The following is a 15322-nucleotide window of genomic DNA, read 5'->3' as shown; positions in this document are numbered from 1 at the left end:
CATATTAGACCTAAAACCATAAAAACCCTAGAAGAAAACCTAGGCAATACCATTCAGGACATAGGCATGGGCAAGGACTTCATGTCTAAAACACCAAAAGCAATGGCAACAAAAGCCAAAATTGACAAATGGGATCTAATTAAACTCAAGAGCTTCTGCGCAGCAAAAGAAACTACCATCAGAGTGAACAGGCAACCTACAGAATGGGAGAAAATTTTTGCAATCTACTCATCTGACAAAGAGCTAACATCCAGAATCTACAATGAACTCAAACAAATTTACAAGAAAAAAACAAACAACCCCATCAACAAGTGGGCGAAGGATATGAACAGACACTTCTCAAAGGAAGACATTTATGCAACCAAAAAACATGAAAAAATGCTCACCATCAGTGGCCATCAGAGAAATGCAAATCAAAACCACAATGAGATACCATCTCACACCAGTTAGAATGGCAATCATTAAAAAGTCAGGAAACAACAGGTGCTGGAGAGGATGTGGAGAAATAGGAACACTTTTACACTGTTGGTGGGACTGTAAACTAGTTCAACCATTGTGGAAGTCAGTGTGGCGATTCCTCAGGGATCTAGAACTAGAAATACCATTTGACCCAGCCATCCCATTACTGGGTATATACCCAAAGGATTATAAAACATGCTGCTATAAAGACACATGCACTCGTATGTTTATTGCAGCACTATTCACAATAGCAAAGACTTGGAACCAAGCCAAATGTCCAACAATGATAGACTGGATTAAGAAAATGTGGCACATATACACCATGGAATACTATGCAGCCATAAAAAATGATGAGTTCATGTCCTTTGTAGAGACATGGATGAAGCTGGAAACCATCGTTCTCAGCAAACTATCACAAGGACAAAAAACCAAACACCACGTATTCTCACTCATAGGTGGGAATTGAACAATGAGAACACATGGACACAGGAAGGGGAACATCACACACTGGGGCCTGTTGTGGGGTGGGGGGGAAGGGGGAGGGATAGCATTAGGAGATATACCTAATGGTAAATGACGAGTTAATGGGTGCAGCACACCAACATGGCACATGTATACATACGTAACAAACCTGCACATTGTGCACATGTACCCTAAAACTTAAAGTATAATAATAAAAAAAAATAGAACCCTATACAGAGACATGAGAACTTGCAATAATTTCAGATGTAGAATTTCAAATATTATGGAAAAGATGAACCATTCATTAATGGGTGTTGGAATCACTGGCTATCCATAGAAGGAAGGATAAAATAAGGTCTTTATTATATTGGAGTAGGGAGGGCTTTTGAAAATATAATACAAAAAGTATAAGCCATTAAGAAAAATATAATGAAGTACATTAAAACGTGTAACTTCAGGATCGAGGCATCACAAACAAAATAAAATGAAATCCACAATCTAGCAAAGGGTATTTGTAGTTTGTGAGACACTAAAGACTGAATATCCAGAATATATAAAGAGTTAATTTAAACAATAATCTTAGAGAAAAATAAACAATGAAAATTAGCAGGCACATCACAGAAGAAAGTACCTGAATGACCAAAAAATATGAAAATCTGCTTTCATCTTCATTAATAACAGGAAAATGCAAATTAAAACTGAATCATGGCCGAGCATGGTGGTTCATAGCTATAGTCCCAGCACTTGGGAGGCTGAGGCAGGAGGATCACTTGAGGCCAAGAGTTCAAGACCAGCCTGGGCAACATGGCAAGATTCCATCTCTACAAAAAAAATTTTTTTAATTAGCTTAGCGTAGCAGTACACCTCTGTAGTCCCCGCTACTGGGGAGGTTGATGGACAACGATTGCTTGAGCCCAGGAGTTTGTGGTTACACTGAGCTATGACCATGCCACTGCACTCCAGCCTGGGCAACAGAGCAAGAACCTGTCTCTAAAAAACAAAGAAACAAACACACAAAAGTACTGCATTATACCATTTCTAATTATTTAAATGCTTTGAAATCTGAAAACACCAGATGTGGAGGACACGGGGAACTGGGAACACCTACATATTATTTTACAGGACAAACATTTTGTAAAGGAATTTGGCAACATACACTAAGTGTAAATATGAAGATGGCCTATGACCAGCCTTTCTACTTTTAGGTATATGTCCTGCAGAAATTCTGGCACTAGGTCAAAGATATTCTCTGCTTTATCCTTCTCCCCTTGACCATCCATTACAGCAAAAAATGAAACAAAAATAAAAATAAATGGAAACCACATAAATTGTTCCTCAGTAAAGAACTAGAATATTATAGGAAATGTGCTAAAGCCACATGTATAAATATGTCATTTGGAATATGTCTTTTTGACATATTTCAAAAAGATATTACTGAGTGAAAAAAAAACCGTGCAAATTACAAGGATATGTATACCATGATGTATTTAAATAATTGTGATTATATATTACATATTACACAAAAAAATATTGGGGATAAAATATATTCCAGAATCTGCATCAGCTTAAAGATATCCATCATCTGGTGAAGAAAGGAGAGGCAAGGGATCAGGTGGGTGCCTTTAGCTATAAATGTAGTGTTTAATTTATAAAAACATTAATAATATCTGAAATTCACATGTCAATATGTCAACATCCCCATGATCCCTAATATGTGCCAGGCACTGTGATAATATGCCAGTAACGTGTCAGTAATATGACAATTATTAAATAATATGAGAATACTCTTCATTAACCTTTAATAATTTTCTATCTTGCAAAACCACATTATACATTACAGTTATGCTTGTAAAATACTGACAGTCATATGCAAAGTAATGGCCCGCTCAGCTGCAAGACTTTTTAACCTGTAGTAATGCCCGCTTTTTAGGGCATGGTTCTAATTCAGTTCTTTATAAAAAAAATTCAGTGGTCTGTTTATTGAAAATTAATAATCAAAAGAACATTCTGATAAGCAAAAGAAAATTATATGAAAATTCAATGTTGGCTCCAAAAACTGGGCACTTAATCATATACTGCCTTACATTGTTTGCTTTTTAAGATATCTGAATTAGCTGATGAACTAGATTGTTAAAGATCATAGTCAGTAGAGGAAAGCAGCAGCCCAGGAACCAGGGGAAATACAAAAGAAACTTTGCCCCCAGAAATCTAACCCTCTGGGAGAAATGCTAAGAACAATAGGAGGAATGTCTTAACTCTGTAACCTCATTTCAGAGCAAGATGCAAAAAGGTTATCTCCAGGTTCTGGAAGGATAATCCAACGTTCTTCAAGGAAAAGAGAATTTGCCCAGTCCTATTTGTTTTATTTTCTTTGTTGCCCAGTCCTATTTGTTTTATTTTCTTCGTTGCCAACGCAGTAACTTTAAGCCAAAAAAACACAATGTCTTTTTAAAAGGACAATGAAGATGGAAAAAGAATGACCAGTCACCTAAATTGAGTTCAGATGTCTTCATTAATGCAATTAGCAAATATATATTGAACAGGAACTATGTGCCAGGAACTAGGATACAGTAGGGAACAAGAGAGGCAAAGCTCCCCTTCCTGGTTCTTATATTTCAATGGGGTAGGTACTAATTAAACAAAGAAATACATCATGCTAATTGCTAAGGAGAAAATCAGACAGGATAAAGGGATAGTGAAGACAATGATCAGAACAGGAACATTTCATGATCTTTGAGCAAAGGCATGGGGAGAGAAAGCTACTCATGCACAGAACCAGGAGAGAAGTATTCCAGGTAGATGGAACTGCTAGTACATAGACTGACATGAAAAATGAGCCTGGCATATTTAGGTCCAGAAAGGAGATCATATGGCTAGAGAGTAGTTATTCAAAAAGAAAAGTGGCAGGAGGTGAACTGAGAGGGGTAAGTGGGAGTTAGATCCCACAGGCCCTGGTAGGGTATCACAGTGGGAAACCATGGAGAGTTTCAAGCAAGAGAGTACAGGATCTCACTTCCATATTTGAAAGATTACTCTAGCTGCTGAGCAAAAGATAAACTGCAAGGAGACACGAAGTGGGAAGACCAGTTTGGGAGGAGTGGGGATACTGAAATAGACTTGGCAAGAGTTGACAGCAGCTTGGACCATGAAGGTAACAACAGAAAAGTAAAAAGTAGTGAGCTGTACTGCAGAACTAGAGCCAATGAGACTAACGATGGTTAAAAAATGGCACGGGGAGGGCAAAAGAAAAAAATCAAGGTGACTCCAAGGTTTGGCAATTTGGAAGACAGTGATGTAATTTACAGAGATAGGAGAGAGTAGGGGAGAAAAGAGAAATGGCAATGGGGCCAGAGAGGCATGAATACTGTGTAGGACACATAAAGTCTAAGACACCTATACAACCAGTAGTCAAGTTGAACAGGTAATTAATTGAAAATCATTTCATTCTCTCTGAGAGATGGCAGAATGGAAGATTTGAATTTGGGAGTCACTGGCACGTAGACCGTATTTATAGACATGGGCTGGATGAACTCCCCTAGAGCACAGTGTAGAGAGCCCAGGAAAAGTCCTAAGGCACTCCAGTGATGGAGACTCAGGATGGGAGGTAAAGATGCTGACAAAAAAGAGTGAGTTTGAGGGGTGGGAGAGAAAAAAAAAAAACAAAAATAGAACCTACTATTCCATCATAATTCAGAAATTTGTATAACACTTATGTAAATTTTCAAATTTTTTTCCTCATAATTTATTTGACTTTCTAGCTTGGATTAAGTGGTTCCTGGAATTTGGGAATAATTTGTGCATGTAGCTATGGGCTCACTGTACACAAATCTGCATTGAGTAGAAGATGAGTAAGAAGAAAAAAAATAATAATAATTCCTGACCCCTTTTTAAGAAGGAAAGTGATGTGACACTTGGAATTGCAAACTGGCTCTAAAAGTATTCTCTAGGTGGCTTGTATGCACTTAGAAAAGAAAGAGTTTCCACTGGTCTATGTGCCTGTTTTTGTACCAGTGCCACGCTGGTTTTGATTACTGTAGCCCTGCAGGATAGTTTAAAGTTGGGGGTAATGTGGTGCCTCCAGCTTTGTTCGTTTTGCTTAGGATTAACTTGGCTATTTGGGCTCTTTTTTGGTTCTGTATGAATTTTAAAATGGTTTTTTCTAGTTCTGTGAAGAGTGTCATTGGTAGTTTGATAGAAATAGCATTGAATCTGTACATTGCTTTGGGCAGCATGGCCATTTTAATGATATTGAGTTTTCCTACTCATGAGCATGGGATGTTTTTCCATTTGTTTGTGTCTTTTCTGATTTCTCTGAGCAGTGTTTTGTAATTCTCATTATAGACATCTTTCACCTCCCTTGTTAGGTGTATTCCTAGATATTTTATTCTTTTTTGTGGCAATTGTGAATGGGATTGGCTTTCTGATTTGGCCCTCAGTTTGGCTGTTGTTGGTGTACAGGAATGCTGGTGACTTTTTGTACATTGATTTTGTATCCTGCAACTTTGCTGAAGTTGTTTATCAGCTGAAGGAGCTGTAGAGAGCCACAAAATAAGGTTGCACACCTACAACCACCTCATCTTCAACAAAGCTGACAAAAACAAGCAATGGGGAAAAGACCCCCTATTCAATAAATGGTGCTGGCCATATGCAGAAGATTGAAGCTGGACCCCTTCCTTACACCATATACAAAAATCAACTTAAGATGTATTAAATACTTAAATGTAAAACCCAAAACTACTAAAAAAAAAAAAAAAAACCCTAGAAGACAAACTAGTCAATACCATTCTGAACATAAGGGTAAAAATTTCATGACAAAGACACCAAAAGCAATTGCCACAAAAGCAAAAATTTACAAATGAGATCTAATTAAACTTAAAAGTTTCTGTACAGCAAAAGAAACTATCAATAAAATGAACAGAAAACCCACAGAAGGGGAGAAAATTTTTGCAAACTATGCATCTGAGAAAGGTCTAATTTCCAGAATTTATGAGGAACTCAAACCAATTTACAAGAGAAAAATAATCCCATTAAAACATGGGCAAAGGACATGAGCAGACACTTCTCAAAAGAAGACATACATGGGGCCAACAAGTATATGAAAAAAAGCTCAATACTGTTGATCATTAGAGAAATACAAATCAAAACCACAAGGAAATATCATCTCACACTGGTTAGAATGGCTATTACTAAAAAGTCAGAAAATAACAGATGCTGGCAAGGTTGTAGAGAAAAAGGCTGTTGGTGGGAGTATAAATTAGTTCAGCTATTGTGGAAAGCAGTATGGTGATTTCTCAAAAAGCTAAAAGCAGAACTACCATTCGACCCAGCAATCCCATTACTGGGTATATACCCAAAGGAATACAAATCATCCTACCATAAAGACACATGCACATGAATATTCCTTGCAGCACTATTTACAATAGCAAAGACATAAAACCAACCTAAATGCCCATCAATGAGAGAGTGGATAAAGAAACGTTGGTACATATATACCAGGGAATATTATGCAGCAATAGAAAAGAATGAGATCATGTCTTTTGTGGGAACATGGGTAGAGCTAGAGGCTATTATCCCCAGCAAATTAATGCAGGAACAGAAAACCAAATACCTCATGTCCTCACTTATAAGTGGGAACTAAATGATGATAAGTTACGAACACAAAAGAGGAAATAGCAGACACTGGGTCTACTTGAGAGTGGACGGTGGGAGGAGAGAGAGGAACAGAAAAGATAACTATTGGGTACTGGGCTTAACACCTGGGTGACGAAATAATCTGTACAACAAACCCCTGTGACATGAGTTTACCTATGTAACAAACTCATATGTACCCCTAAACCTAAAATAAAAGTTAAAAAAAAAAAAAGAAAGCAGTGACCGATATGAACCATCATGGGTCCATGAAGAATTAATGTTGACAAGTTCAATTTATTCCTCCTTTCAAAGGTGCTACTAGAGGTTGGGAAAAACCACATGTGATCTGATGACCTCCATGCCAATAGGAAGAGTTCCATTCATTCATGTCCAAGGGTCTTTATTTTTTCCCGTAAGAGGTCCACTGGATACCTCTATAGAAACCAATGAGTATTGGTAGGATTCTGTCTCTAAGGGTCATAAGCTATCATCTGGGGACCATGAGCACCTATTAAGCCCTGAAGAGTGCAGAAGTTAACCTATGCAGCAGGGTTTAGGGTAGGAGTTCTTACAGTCTGCTCTTAGGTACTGCCTCATATTTCTGAGAAGCCAGACCATTCACCTAGTCAGGAAGCCAACTCCTCAAGGCATGGTGAGCACCAATTGGGAGGAGGCAGGCAGAGCGAGCAGGTGGAACAGGGATACAAGAGCTTCCCCACCTGTGCCTTCATTGCAGAGTCCCTCCAGACTGCCATTTGCAGCAGCTGCCTGTCCCAAGCTGCTTCCCAGCAGTCCCTGAACATCCTGATGCCCCTGCAGTTAATTCTCAAGCTCACAGATGACTGACATCATCTTTCTGTCATCTTCTCAGTGAACTGCAGCTTTTAAGTGCAAAAAATACATCCACAAAGCCTTCCACAGGTGTTCTCTCTGCCATTTGCTCTGTGAAAACACGGCCATGGCCTGTCACGACAGGAAGCTAGCAGAGAGCTGCTGGACGTGGGACCTTCCAGACTGGGAGCCCAAAATATACTTTTCTAAGGTACGCTGCTGAGAGATTCTATGTGACTAAGTCTCCACCTGCAGAAAGATACCGCAATGGGGAGGCTATTTGTGCATTAAGTGCTTGAGATAAAATTCATCTCTCAGGGCCTCCATTTCCTGTATCTTGGAGCTGCCAAATCGTTCTTATTAAAGTTATCTCTTGCTGCCCCTATTCCTCTATCTTCCTAGTAGGGGACATGGTGAGAGTTTGTGACAGCAAAGCTGGGTCTTAGACTACTATTCATGTGCAGTGGGTTTAGGAATATAAATTAATACTGGTCCTGGCGTACAATCAGTCTGGTTCAGAAATTACAAAGAGCACAAATGATGCTCAGCCACTCTCCGCTGAAACCCCAGTTTACCATCAGTAAAACTGGGGCCTAGATAGCATAGCCTGATGTTTCCTTTTACTCTCAGGTCCTATGAATGCACACATTTCACTTATCTTCAACATGCATTCATTTATTCCACAAATTGGGCACTGCTCTAGGTGCTATGAATATAACCCTGAACAAATTAGTTAAAAATTCCTGCTCTCCAAACTAACACAAGAACAAAAAACCAAACACCGCATGTTCTCACTCATAAGTGGGAGTTGAACAATGAGAATACATGGACACAGGGAGGGAAACAACACACACTGGAGCCTGCCAGGGGTTGGGGGGTGAGGGGAGGGAGAACATTAGGACAAATACGGAATGCATGCAGGGCTTAAAACCTAGATGATGGGTTGACAGATGCAGCAAACCACCATGGCACATGTATACCTACATAACAAACCTGCACATTCTGCACATGTATCCCGGAACTTAAAGTTAAAAAAAAAATGGATCAATGTGCTATACAAATGCTTCAGTTACATAAACCTAATAGTTATTGAAGACATCTTTTATTGCAGCAGAAATAAAAAAATACATCTTCATATAAAAAATTAAATAAATAAAAATCACTTCTCTCCTGGAGTGCACATTTTAGTGAAAGAACAAATGAACACAACCATTTCCGATTGTGAGAAATGCTGAGACGGAAACATGGTGAAGGATTTTAGTGTGACTTGGTGGGAGAGACACTTCCTTAGCTAAGGAAGCCTGTGAGGTAAGTCATGTTTTCTTCTCCTCTTTTATTGCCTATTTTCCTAATTGCACAGCCGAGTACCCCAGCTCTCAAGAGATTTATATTCCTATATTTTAGTTCTGTGCCTATGAAAAGCAGCCTTTGAATAGTGTTTAGGAACACAAAACTTCTACCTCTTTTAATTGCTCATTCATTCAACAAATTATAGAGGTCCCATTAGATACTAGGCACTTCCTGGAGATATGAGCCCTCTTCCTACTTCACCTGAGGGAAAGATTAAATGAAACGCTAAAAGAGTCTAATCCACTAGTCCTCCACTGGTGAAGATTAGAAGGCATCCTTTCCCTTCAGACCCTTTACTTCTACTTGTCAGAAAGATGTCATAATATACCACCAAAGGCTGCAGCCTTGACTTAATTTTCTGTACAACCTTGGAGTTGTAAACTGACCTAAGATCATCATGCTTAAGTAATTGTTACTTTCGGTAAGCAAGTTTCATTGGTTAAATTTGAGTAAGGGTTAGCCCCACTCCACAACCTTCCTACTAAAAACAAGTTTCAGCCTAAATCCATCCCACTGGGAGACCTTTCTTAAACAAGCATTAATTAACAAGGATGCATAGAACAGTGCACGCAGGCTGTGCTATAAACTTGATGAAATCCCAGCTCTGTGACTTCTCAGGTGCACTGAGTACAGCTCTTTCATGAAAGATTGACTCAAAGCAGATGTGTCAATAGTCCAGGGTCAAGTTTGTGTTAGCCATACAGTCAGCATTAGACAAACAAAAACCTGTGCACCAGTGACAAAGCAGTCTCATTTAAGGTCATGCTTCAGGGTCCAGCCCCAAATGAACAGGCTATAGGTTTAATTAGAAAATGGGTGGTTGTCAACCAATAGTTGACAACAGTAGTTCAACCAATCCACATATACTGACTGTGTTAGTGTCACTAGTGACAGCCCATTTCTAACATTCATCATACTAACAGATAAGCCACCCATTCACCAAGAAAAACTCATCTCTAGCATCCCTTATGCAAATCCTCAGAGCCTATGGGATAGAGGGAGAAACTAAAGAGAGCCACAGGGCTCTCGGATAAGAATGCTGGCTCACCAATCCTGGGGTGTGACTTCCTGATGAGGGAACTGGCTGCCTGAGGGTGCCACAGCTAAGCATACAGTTAACATCCCACTGCCTAACATGAACTGAAAAGTGTAGGCATCCTCACCATGAGAGCATCCCGTAACATGCCTTGTCTGTTTCTTCCATCATTCCACCCACCTCATTAACATTTGTCACATACACATTGTGATAGAGGACAGAGATATATTCTGCCCTGCAGAACTCAAAAGCCTAGACATCAAGTAAGCATAATTTCTTATTGCCAATTCATTGGTTGGCACTGTGTGGAGTACTGCCTCAAAAAAAAAATAGTGCTCAGCAAGAAAAGGAATTTAGGATAACTAGTAATGTCAGCCATGGCAGGAAATGGAAAATGGCCATACATATGTATGTGATATCCCCACATTAGACATGCCATCATTAAAACAATCTTATCAACCTTTTTGGATACTTTAAATAATAAAGTAGATTAGTTAGCTGTAAAATTACATTGAAATAAATCTTAAAACCCTAGGCCAATCTGAGGCATCTTTACTACCAGACTACCAGAAGTAGCTGCCAATTTAAGCAGAAAGATGGTATCGGATACCCATCTTCAGGGCTTTAAGCACATGAGAGATGAAAGGAAGATGAGAAGAGAGAAATGAAAGTCCTGGAAAGCTTTCCTATGACAATTTCCTGTGAAGAAGGGTCAGTATACACCAGACTATGCCAACCATGGCTTCTAGTTAGCTGCTCTGAGAAACCAAGGAAAGATCCAGTGAGCAAGAGCCTTGTGCAGGCTCTGCAGAGAACACCCATTCTGCCGTTCCATCAGCACTGTAGACTTGGATGCCAGTGACCCAAATCAAACTTCAAGGGCACAAGTCTCCCACTGAACTGCAAGCCCCTTTGAGAGCAGGTGCAGTGTTTCACAGATGAATAGCAAGAACCATCAGTTCTGCTATAACACAGCATACGTGTTCCTGACAATCACCACACTTCACAAAAGCATACAATAAAAACCAAAGGACTTATGGCATTGGGGTACACTCAACATCTTCCCCAGTGACACAGTAAAATACAACAAGAGGAACCTCATAAAAATGGTAGCACGTTTTTACACATGTTAAGTAGCTGAGAAATGCATAAATACTATAATAAATACGGCACTTTACCTTGAAAAAGGTCTGAAGTTTGTGGAAGTGGGTGTCAGAAGGGTTGCGACATGTGAGTTTTTGTGTAGTGGAGGGTTATCTAAAATCAGGTGGAAAGTTGTAATGTCAGATGTGGGTGGCATGACTCACAACCCATGTGCAGAACTGAGGTACTGGTAGGTGTTTGAGCTGTGTACAAACGTGTTGTGTATAGTCCCACATGTCATTGTTCAGCTGTGTACAGTTTTCTGCATTCACCTAGTGTTTCTCCCAGGCAATATGGAGCATACCCAAACACAAAATTTGTGTTATGCTCAAATTGTTTCCTAATATATCAATCACATTGAAACAAACTTGAATTTACACAAGTGTTATGGCAGAATTAACTTATGAAATTCTAGCCTAGAGCGCAGAGGCACTAATTAATAATAGTTATACTTAGTAATACTTACTAAGACCTTGTGCAGACTATCTATGCAAATTATCTTGGTCAAGCACTACAACCAACTCATTAAAAAGTTAATATTTACAAATGAGGAAATCTGGGGCTCAGAAATGAAAATGTTTGCCCCAAATCATACATGCTATGAGTGGTGAAAATAAGATTCGAACCAAGTTGGCAAGCATCAAAAGCCCATACCCTTCACCACTGCATCTACAGCCTCCCTAAGAGATTATTCCATGTGAAGGATAATTCGTCCACCCATTGATGCATTCTGTGATTATGTATGTCTCCTTTTTAGCACATCAGATACCATAAGATTGTGGTGTGGCTATCCATCCCAAATGCAGATAGATAGATAAAATACCATCCAACTAGAGTAGTAGACACAGTGCCTAAGAAAAGAAATTCATGAGACAGGCTGAGGAACTGGGACTAGGGATTACCTAAGGCCCCCCAGAGGAGAAGTGGTTTAGCTCAGAATGTAGTTGATGCCAAAATCTCCCAAGGACATCACTGCTGCTGGAGCCAGGAAGTAGACCAGCAAGAGCATCATAGAGCCCTGGGAGAACCTTAGTCAGACCATACAGTACCCATCTCCAACAATGGCACCATGTGGTAGCACAAGGTAATTGCAGATGGGAACTGCGCAGGACGGAAACAATGAATTCAGCTGGCATTTAAAGAATACTGAGGCTGGGTGCGGTGGCTCATGCCTATAATCTCAGCACTTTAGGAGGCCGAGGTGGGTGGATCACTTGTGGTCAGGAGTTCGAGAGCAGCCTGGCCAACATGGTGAAACCCTCATTCTACTAAAAATACAAAATTAGCCGAGTGTGTTGGTGCATGCCTGTAATCCCAGCTTCTCGGGAGGCTGAGGCAGAAGAATTGCTTGAACCTGGGAGGCGGAGGTTGCAGTGAGCCAAGATCGTGCCACTGCACTCCAGCCTGGGTGACAGAGTGAGACTCTGTCTCAAAAAAAAAAAAAGGAATACTGAGTGGCTAACATGTTTTTTGGTCCCAACACAAATTCTGCCCATCAGGATACTTAGGTGAGAATCACATGATGAAATACTACTGACATGACTTTGGCAAGTGAAATTGCTGCTAATCAAAAGAGGCACAACCAATTAGCATTTATGGAAACTGCAAATGTACAGGCTCAGGTCTATAAGTATATTCATAAGTATATTTGAAAGGCTGGTCTGGGTTTGTAGCTTGGCTACATCTCTTCATAGGTGTGTCACCGTTGGAAATTTATCTAGTCTCCCCAAGCCTCAGCTGTAAAACTGTGATAACAGGATGAACCTAACAGAATTGTTTTGAAGATTAAATAGTATATGTAAAACTCTTAACACAAATGCTTAATAGATTGCCATAGACCGAACATTGAGTCCCCCGAAAATTCATTTGTTGAAAGTTCATCCTCAATGCAATTATATCGGGGGTGGAGCTTTTGGGAGGTGATTATGGCATGAGGGTGGAGCCCTCATCAGTGGGATTAGTGGCCTTATGAAAGAAACCCCAGAGTTCCCTCACCCATCTTGCCACAGGAGGTCAGTGAGAAGATGGCCATCTATGAGAAAGTGGGCCCCCAGCAGACACTGAATCTGCCAGTATCTTGATCTTGGACTTCTCTGCTTCCAAAACTATGAGAAATAAATTTCTGTTGCTAATAAGCCACTCCGTCTATGGTATTTTGTTACAGCAGCCCGAAGAGACTAAGAATAGATTATAACTTCTGCTTCAGCTATATCCATCATTGTCATCATTATCATCACTTCCTGAGCCAAAAGGGTTAGACAGAGTAGGAGAGAAACCCCAACCCATTTTGCACGGAGTTGATGTCAGAACTTCCCACACAATGAGAAGAAGCTGGATAAAGCCTTTCCACAGAGGAGGAAATAAGAATAATTCTCACTGGTCCAAAAATAGTGGATCTAAAAATGCAGTTACTCCTTCTCATTAGCACTTGCCTTATGAAAAGCCTGACTTTACTTCCTCAACTTTGAGGAGACCAAGTGCCACCAAAACACAGAGAGCCAATTCCAAAATGACTCAAAGAACCAAGGGAATCAGAGAAAATAAGTTAGCTGCAGTCTTGAAAAAACTTTAAAGCAGCAATTATGGCCTGTTCAGTCATATCCTGTCCCATGTATTATAAAAAAACAAAGTACTATTAGGAGACCAAGGGGACTATGGTTCGCCCTGAAGTAAATCCAGTATTACTCATTTTGACCAAGACAATCATTCTCAATTGTACATTTGTCTTAATGTAAAAGGGTACAGAGACTTAAACTCAGTATTTCCAAGGTATGAAATAGATTTTTCCAATTTTCAGATTATTATAAATCAGATACAAAATTCAAGAGAATACTCCAGACCAAACAAACACACTCTTCTGGTAAAGATCATTACTCTCCATAGGAATCCTGCCCTTGTCCACTACTGTGAGCAGCTATTTCCATTTTGCATTGGGGATGTACCCTCTCTCCACTCAGGTCAACTGACTGTCACCTGGGACTGAGTCAATCAGACCTCAATCCTCCCTGGCCAGAGTGATTGGCTTAGGGCTAAGCACCAGGTCCAGTCAAAGTCAGTGAGTCTCAACAAGAACTTGGCCAGCATTGTTGGGATAGGGACAGGAAGTCATTGATCCATGCCATTAAAACCAGAAAGGATGAAAATGATGTTTCTGTGGCCAACTTGACACTAGGAAAGGTGATCCTTTCTGAGAACTGAAACTGGATCCTGGAGCCATCTTTAGAGCATGTAGATCTATCTATATCTGAAGCCACACATTCTCATGGAACACCATTACATGCACCATCAAATTTACTTCTTGCTTACACACAAACCTTGACTAGCCCACCTCCCTCTGGTAGAGTTTCCTTTCTGGAGTGTCTTCATTATTCCTCCCCACATGTCTAAAACCTGACCACCCATTAAGACAGAGGTCCCTTTCTCGGTAAAGTCTCTGCTGACCACTCCGGCCCCTGGCCATTGCTGTCTCCTCTGGGCTGCAAGCATTGCTGACTGGAGCCATTGTCCCATGACATACCAGCCAGAAGACATGATGTACACTCATCATTTATCCTCAACCATATTGGAAGCATGTTGAGGTCCCATGAAGTCCCTCACAGAGCCTAGCTCAGGTCCTTGTATAGAGGTAGTCTCAGAAAGTATTTGATAGATGAAAATGAGTTTCCAGAACTCAGAGAATGGTATTTAATAAAATAAATCTTTTCTTACCTGACAAAGAGATCAGAGCAGTCGGCTACTATTATAGATTTCACTCCCTTTGTTGCTTTTAACAGGAACTGCCACCACAGCAGTGCCAACTGCAATAAACAGGTGGTGGGGACTGAGTGCTCATGGCATGTAACTCCTTTACATAATATTTTATTTCATCTTCACCACAAATTCATGATTTTAGCCCCTTATTAATCTCATCTGATCATGAGAAAACTGAGGCTCAGAGAAAAGATGTGATTTGTGTAAGGTTACAAGATGAATAAGCAGCTCCAGGCCGCTTTGGCTACAAGGTGCTTGCAATCACTGCACTGCACTAGCTGGTAAAACCACAGCCTGTCAGCTAATGTGCTGCTGTGACTGGATCCCTTGAAGTCATGATCCGTGTATCTCACTAAATGCTTTTCATGTAAGTAATCCACAATTGCTAACACTGATAGCACAACAATGTTTATTGATTAAAGTTATCTTTCAAAATACTTTGATTATGATAGAGATTTAAGCTAATTTTAAAGTAATTTCTATGAAAGAGCTGAATAAGTGCAATGATGACTAATATAAATGACGATTGCAGTGATGTAATATCCATCATTTCTCTTTTTTTTTTTTTTTTTTTTTTTGAGATGGAGTCTTGCTCTTGCTCTGTTGCCCAGGCTGGAATGCAATGGCACGATCTCAACTCACTGCAATCTCCGCCTCCTG

Source organism: Pongo pygmaeus, chromosome 2, assembly GCF_028885625.2.
Source record: "Pongo pygmaeus isolate AG05252 chromosome 2, NHGRI_mPonPyg2-v2.0_pri, whole genome shotgun sequence".
NCBI classification, from domain to species: domain Eukaryota; kingdom Metazoa; phylum Chordata; class Mammalia; order Primates; family Hominidae; genus Pongo; species Pongo pygmaeus.
The sequence above is the reverse complement of the archived record's forward strand: the minus strand, read 5'-3'. Positions refer to the sequence as shown.